At 45.7% G+C, this 8,043-nt stretch overlaps 1 protein-coding gene across 3 annotated transcripts in view; it reads right to left on the bottom strand.

The window, feature by feature from the left end:
* NDP (norrin cystine knot growth factor NDP) overlaps positions 1 to 2,404 on the bottom strand; it is a 37,294-nt gene extending 34,890 nt beyond the window's left edge. For all 3 annotated transcript variants that reach the window (XM_066545506.1, XM_066545502.1, XM_066545503.1), the window contains exon 1: positions 2,277 to 2,404. The gene's annotated coding sequence lies outside the window, so the exon portion shown is untranslated. The remainder of the gene's footprint in view (positions 1 to 2,276) is intronic.
* Positions 2,405 to 8,043: the final 5,639 nt, after the last annotated feature.

An 8,043-nucleotide genomic window follows, 5' to 3' on the forward strand; every position in this document is an offset into this window, starting at 1 on the left:
AAAACTCCAGATTTTCCTCTAAAGTAGTGAAAAGTGTAGTAGTGGACACATGAAGGAGTACAGGGCAAGTTGACTAGAAAAAACAATATTGTTTGGCAATCCAGGTAAAGCTTCCAGCAACAGGAATCCAGGGTACAGCAGTGCTGGGATTGCAGCTGTGCTGTACCTTGGCTGTGCTGGGATGGCAGAATCCATTGTCCTGACTGTGTCCTGCCTCAGGGGACAGAAGTGGGTGCATTAGATTAAAAATCTGTCAAGTGCTCCCAGATATGTGGCACTGTGGTTTATACATACACCAAGGATCCCTCCACATGGGCATTAAAAACCCCTGTATAGTGCAGAGCTCAGTGCTCCTGTGCCCCACAGGCTGAGGGGGCAGCCCTGGTTCTGAACACCCATTCACCATCATCTGCTCAGAAACCAAGTGCTGGGTCTGACAGAGGGCAAACCTGGAGGCTGAGGGGAGACTTTAATGTGCTCTACAACTACCTGAAAGGAGGCATCAAGTTGCACCGGGGGAGGTTTTTTTTTTTGTTAGATAGAATGAAAAATTTCTCCTCAGAAAATGTTGTCAGGCATTGGAACAGGCTGTCCGAGGAAAGTGGTAGAATCACTGGAAGTATTCCAAACATGTGGATGTGGCACTTGAGGACCTGGTTTAGTGGTGAACATGGTGCTGGTTCTAGGTTGACAGCTGGGCTTATGATCCTACAGGACTTTTTCCAACCTTAATGACTTTTGCACAGGTTCTGTTCAAACCTGACTGAGAGCAGGAAATTTGCACACCTGATGATGTGGGGTCTGTGTAACACACGGGCTGCAAGGAGCATAGACCACCATGCCTTGCCTGCATTCTCCCACCCATCATGGCCTGAGAAAGTAGAAAGCTGCAGGGCAGAAGGATGCAGGAGGCAGGATGGGGTGAATGAGCAGGAATTCACCCCTTGCATTACCAGCCTGGCACTTTCAGAGACAAGTGCATCGGGGCTTTGGCAGAGGAGTTTTGTTGGAGAGGAACAATGCCACAGACACGGCTGTAACAAAGAGATCTTTGTGACCACGATTGGCCTGCAGCACAGGATCAGAACTTCTTTTCAGGCTGGCTGCCTGGAATACTGAAGGAGGACAAACAGCTCCCCAAGTCAGAATAACATGACCGAAAATCCCAGTACATCCTCCGAGCTCCCTGCCAGTGCAACTCCTCAGCCGTGCAGCAGCTTCTTCCTGGGTGGGAGGATTTGAATGGAAAAGAGGGGGAGATGTGGGGGCTCAGGCAGTGGGCAGAGCAGGAGCTCTTTGAATGCATGCACACGTAGCTCTGGAGCCTGGCTGCCAGCAGAGGCTGCCTGGCTGCAGAGTTTGGGAAGCCCTGCGGCACACAAAGGTTGCACTGAGACAGCAATCCTAAATTCAGTGCTTTTGCTCTCCTGAGCCAAAGAAAAAAATCCACCTCCCCCCCCCTCCCTTTGGCAGATCAACTGCTTCCAGATTTCCTGATGAATTGTCACAAGGAAGAGAAATCATCCTCTGAATTATCACACAGAAGAGAAATCATCCTCAGCCCTTCCTCACTCAGAAAGCTGAGGATTTTTGGATTTTTCCCGTGGTCTGCATAAAATGGAGCACCCCAAATTAGCACCATTCATGCTTCCACAGCCAAAAACTGCCTGTGCAACTACATCCCCAGTAAGTGTTGCAGACTCTCTTAAGAACCTGCAAAATGAAATATATCCACAGATTCCCAACTCAAACACACCACCAAACTCACCCACTGACTCCACCAATTTTTTTTTCAATAAATTTAGGCCACAGGAACCCAGTTTACCCCAAAAGATTCCAACTTCTTTATAAACCAACTTCACAGAAGATTTTTCTTTTTAAATAACCATGTCACCAAGCCTATGTTTGAACCAACATTCAGAAATCACATGCTCACCAGCTGGATTGGAAGCCTGTATTTTATTTTCAGTTCCCATCACAAATTCAATCTTCAACAATGCCATCAAACTGTCTCTAAAATATTCTTACACCTCTATCAGTTTCAGGGGTACTATCATTGGTGAAGTGAGACCCTGAATCTTCCATGCACAAGCATGCCTGCAGATCAGCACAGATATTGCCACCAAACTTGCAACCAAATACATTCAAAAGATATCACACTGCTGTGCCTTAAAGGAGGCTCTCAGGGGCCACTGGTCACTTGGAGGAGAGCAATGATGGCACTTACTTTGCTGGTGTAAGACTGAGCTTTGCCTTATCAGAAAAACTGCCCTTACCTCACAGTGATTCATTGTCTTCAGCATCCTCATGATGGGGAGCAGAGGGGCAGGCACTGATCTCTTCTCTCTGGTGACAGAGCTCGAGGAAATGGCATGAATCTGAGTCAGGGGAGGTTAAGATTGGATATCAGGAAAAAGTTTTTCACCCTGAGGGGGATTGAGTACTGGAACAGGCTCCCCATGGCAGTGGTCACAGCACCAGCCTGGCAGAGCCCAAGAAGTGTTTGGACAATGCTCTCAGGCACATGGTGTGACTCCTGGGGTGCCCTGTGCCAGGAGTTGGACTCAATGATTCTGATGGGTCTCTTCCAACTCAGCTTATTCTATGTGGAACCAGAAGCTTGGCTCAGTGCAGAAATCCAAGCCAACCGACTGCCTCCATCCCTCAGGTTTCACATACTAAACCCTAATGGGATCCAAATGGAAAATCATCAAGTAACTAAAACCAGCAATAGAATGTCATGTGTTTTGAAAGAAATTTCCCCCAGCAACTAACTTTCTAACTTTTAAATAACTGCCACCCTCAACAAACTCAGAACCAGAAGTAAAACAAACCCAACCTGCCCTTGCAAAAACGAACAGCAACAAGCAGAAAATAAATAGTATGTAAACCCATTCCTGGAGCCACTGCCACACTGCCCTCCAAGCAGCCCCACTGCAATCCAGGGAGCTTCACATGCTCCCCATGAAACCTGACACACACCACACCTGTACACCACAGGACTGATGGAAACCATGCAGTTGGACAACGTGTATGTGCTGGAGTGAGCTCTGCTGGACAATCAATAAAGAACCAGAGCACTCAGTCACCATTTAGAGGATATTTTCCACTAACTGCTCTCACTGATGTCTCAAAGGACCATCCTGAAAAGTGGCTTCTGATACAACTCCAAAAGGCAACACTAGAAAGCAAAATGCTCAAATCTACTAGAGCAGAAAAAAGAAAGAAATTATGGACTCAACGATGTCCATGTACTTAAGCCTACTTTGATCTTCCTCCTGTCTGGCTGAATGAAGCTCGTTCCACGTGGGCTGCCTGCCAACACATTTCCTCCTGCTTTTCTCTGAAGAAATGAACCTGTTATCAACTTCCTCTTGCTAAAACCTCATGTGTGACCATCCTTTTTCTCTAAAGCTGTCTGGTCATCTGGCATAACTGTGTTGAACAAAGAGTTATTGTCTCTCACCTGTGTTTTGGCTTCCTGTTTGGAAGATGCTGCTACTGGTTTCTGAGTCATGAGGTGAGAGCTGTGTGTCCACCAATATAACTGTCAGGTTTTTGGGTTTTGGGGTTTTTTTTTGTATTTCAGCTAGTCTAATGAAAGATTTTACAATGCTCTTGAGCCCTTCACCCCATGATGAGGTGTCCAGGGAATACTGATGAGGAAAAACATCAGGACACACGAGTCACAAAACACGTCACACGAGTGCCACACATCTTCTTCCTTAGGCACAAGGAGCAGAGTTCAGGTGTTTCTTGTGCCCACCAGCCTGTGCTGAGTGAGAAATGAAAGATACACTCAAATTGAGTAGAAGTTGATAGACATCTTAACAAAAAAAAATCAGGATGGAAAGCAAATTGTGACTCGAGAGCTGGGTCAAACCCCCTGCTCCCACCCCTTGTACCATAGGGAAACTTATCCCTCCTCCAGGAGTTTGGCTGCACTGGCTGTGCCTTGTGGCACCCATGGCAGTGGTTGCTCTTCCCACCATGCCCAGTTCCATGTCCTTGTTTCCCATGCAGTGACAGGCCAGCTGCAATCCTGAGGCTCTGTGCCTCTTTGGCACAGTCCCTGCTGCAGAAACAGCTTCCCTGAAATGCACGTGAGACCTGGTGCTCCAGTTACTTTCAGGAATGTGCCCCTACCCAGGATTAAGCAAAATAAATACTATCTGGTTCCATATCTGTTTTCATGTTTGCTTATGCATACCTGCCTCCAGCCCTGTCCAAGGCTTAGACCTTCCAGCAGCTCCCAGTTATTAGAGAGCATCTCAGTTCTACAGGGTCACTTTTCACAAGAGCCTTTTCTCTAGAGGACACTTACCTGCTTCTGTTCCCTCCCTAAACCCACAGATATCATATCTAGAATTACAGTTCCCTACAGAGGCACTGCAGAGACTATCCTTGCATTACAAAAGAATTCATGCTAAAAACAAGAACCAAAAGAATAGGTCATATCTGAAGAATACTAACACTTGCAAGACTTCTTTGGGTGTCCTAGTGAGCTAAGGGTGTCCAAATATTTTTTTCCTGCGGGACTTAGGTGAATTTTCCTCTTAGTTACTTAATTCATACTTTTTTTTGGAGCACTTTTTTGAGCGTGTTTTCCTCTCATTCATAAAGCACAGCTTCATCAAATATCGCTTTTCTTGCTCCATGTTCAAGCTACTGCTTCACAAAGTGATCCAGATTTTCCACTAATTCTCACTGATGCCGCCAGTGGCATCTGCAAAGTGCTGCCCCATGGCTCTACCTGCCCAACAGTGCTGATTTTTAGTGGACAATGTTCTTCCTCTTCCTGCACCCAAAATTTGCTATGACAACTCCTGGTTTTCTGGAGATGGGAAAACTCCTGTTGGACTTAGAGGAAAAGAACTCTCAATGCTTGGAGAGATGAGGACTTGCAATGTCTCTCTTTGCCAGCCCACTTTAGCAAGCTGCGAGGGAAGCACAGGGATTGTGACTCCAAAATGAGGGGTCTTACACTTTAGTTTTGTCAGCAAAAAACACTGAGCAGGTGGTGTCACCCCAACAGATTCCTCCTTATAGCCAAGAGTGATGACACTTGAAGCTTTAAGCTTCAAGGGGACAACAGCATCCAGTGGAGGAAAGCAGAACTGAACTCTGTCTAATTTATGCTGGGTGACAGAAAAACAACTGTCTTCAGTGATCTGAGTCCTTTGATGTGCACAACTAGTTTTGGTTAACCAGGACCTCAGCACTCTCTTGTTTTATGCCAACAGGCAGTTTGGCCCATAAAGTTCACATTTTCACAAAAATCACAGAAAGCTCTTAAAAAAGGCTGTGGATAGTTGATGTATCTTGGGCATTTCTGTGGAGGGTTCAGAGACAGCTCCTCTGCAACAATGCAGAGCCTCAGGGTGGCTCCATGGTGTAGGCAAGTGAATAAATTTGCACATCACCACATGTAGCTACAGGAAAACTCCCCAGATGGGTTTTGCAGGCAAGGCAGTCAAGAACACGTGGGGCTGAACGTTGTAGGTGATGCTGAATGGAATTTTTGGCTATTGCTTCCTGTGGAAAAAAGAGACAGAGACACAAATTACCTCAGTTCCAGGCTGGAGTAGCACCTGCTACTGCCAGACAACTTACTTATGCAAAAAAAAAAAAAAAAACTAGAATTTTGAACTTTTGAGCATTTATTAACTTTGTGCCAGGATCCAGATGAGTGCTGTGTGTGGAGCCCTGCATTTGTGAAAGCTAATGAGTGTACAAGAGCATTTGCTGGCCCCATCACTGAGCCAGGGATTTTGCCAGGAGCCCAAGCAGTGCTTCAGGGCAGATCATTTAAAAAACTGATCCTGAACCTTCCAGTTGCACCTGAAACGTGGCACTTCACAAATGAGTTGCAGATGCAAATAAGACCATTTGAGTTCTCTTTACCCCTTTTGCATGAAATTCAGCTTTGTGGGAAAGACCTCAGAAATCTTTGTGACCATCCCTCAGGGTGAGAGCAGAGTGTTTGCTCCCCTTTCCTTCCACTCCCTCATTTCTGGGTGATCCCTGTAAGACCAGTGCACAGGAGGGGACAAAACCCTTCCTTGTGAAAAATTTGGCTTAATGAGACATGAATAGAAGATTTGTACCTGCCAGGAGGACTGCAAGGAGGAAAAAAAAAAAAAAGAAAAGGAAAAAAGGAAACTGTCATCCAGTGGAACTCTGGAGCTGTCAGCACAGCAGCAATGAGTCCCCAGAGCTGTGAGAACCTCGCTGCCAGGCAGGGCAGTGCCAGGCTGGGCTCACTCACCACTCCTGGGCCATGCCCTCAGCAAAGAAAGGAACCCCTTTTCTGACAAACAAGCTGAGGGCAGGGTGCCAGCTGCCTGTTTCTGAAGGGGAAAGGCTGCTCCTTGGAGAAAGGCTGGACCCATGCACTGGGAAGATTTAACTCTTCTAGGGTTGGTTGGTTTTGCAGAATGTCACAGGGGCAGCTGCTGTGCCCAGGGTACCAAAACTCACCAGTGACAAATCCTATCTAGCACAAGCTGATAAAGATCATTTTTTGGGCATCAAAAGCACTTAGCAGCACCTCCAGACAGACATCTATTTAATAATTTGCAGGATGGTGCCAATTCAAAGGCACAACAGCAATTGTACTATCCCCAGACATTGAGACACCATATTTCACATGGTGGTGTTGCAGTCTCTATAACTCTATGCAGCTGTGTGCCCCATACTGCTCAACAGGGCTGGTCAACATTCCTCATCCCAAAAAATATGCATCCTCTTGCAAAAAAGAAGTCAAGGACAGCTTGTGTAGTGCTGCCAGTTTGCTTTTCCTCTGCAGCCAAATGCAGCTGATCTTCAGTGCTGTTTCCCCTGCACCCCCACCCCCAGGTTGTTTGTCACATGTGCAAGGGCATGCTTTGATTTTCATATTTTTTTAATCCATCCACAGACCACCCATCTGCTGCCTCACAGACCAGCACAACGTGTTGTGTTGCACAGACTGAAAAGCACTTTCCTTTCCAGAGCCTTGGCATTACAAAATGCTGACCTAAACTACAGCTTTATGTTAAGAAAGAGCAACTATTAAATCCTTAGAAACAATCTAGCAGGACACCTCTAACCTGTTATAAAAGTAGCAGTTAAAATACAGAAGGGCTAAAAAATATTGCCTACTTCAGAGAAAATGCAAAAGAAGGTTCTTCTCAAATTGCACACACTTTGTAGTAACTTGTATGAGCAGGAGGGGACTGAAGCAGTCTCAGAAGATTCCACTGTGATGGCTTTGGAAGGAAATGCATAAGCTAAAGTGCTACTGGTCAGTTTTTCAGGTCCTGCTAAGGAACAGGAGCATCACACAGTTGCTTACAGCTATGAAGCAGTAACTTGGGTAAGAGTTTCTTGATCCCATGTCACATCCTACAATTGATCTGGTCCCTTCAGCCTTGCCCTGGCTCCTGACCTTTGTCTCTGCTGTTCCCTGATGCCCTCACAGCATCTTTTCACGCCACAGGAAGCCTGCTGAGGGGCAGTCCATGCATTATGGATGATACATTCCTGCGCTGAGCCTGAGTGTTGAGGCACTCCCTGCTCAGGAAAGCTCACAACATGACCCCTTGCCCTTCTGTGACTTCCCAATAAAGCACTTATCCTTCACATGAAATTATAAACTCATGTGATTCCAAAAATAGGCAGTGTCATCTGGTTTGGAGTTGTGAACCTTAAATCATTGGCTTAAAGACCAGAGAAAGCCTGCTCTTCTCCATTAATATGAACAAATAATTTCTAGGATGAAAGCCTATACAGAGCAATTTGACCTAGAAATGCCCACATCCCACTTTTCTTTTAAATGCAGGTGATTCTGGTTTGAGTGGTACCAGTGCAGCAAATTTGGTAATAATTAAATACTAATGTGTTGTTTCATCCCTTTTTTATATGGCTCATAGAACAAAATTTCAAATTACTATAGCAACAGGTGAAACAATACTCTGGAACTTGTCGATATTTATCCCATGATCTAATAGGGGTTTGTTGACTGTGCTACTCTGCAAAGCAAGGGCATTAAGTCAGAGCTTT

The sequence above is a fragment of the Molothrus aeneus genome, chromosome 2 (assembly GCF_037042795.1).
Source record: "Molothrus aeneus isolate 106 chromosome 2, BPBGC_Maene_1.0, whole genome shotgun sequence".
In the NCBI taxonomy this organism is placed as follows: Eukaryota; Metazoa; Chordata; class Aves; order Passeriformes; family Icteridae; genus Molothrus; species Molothrus aeneus.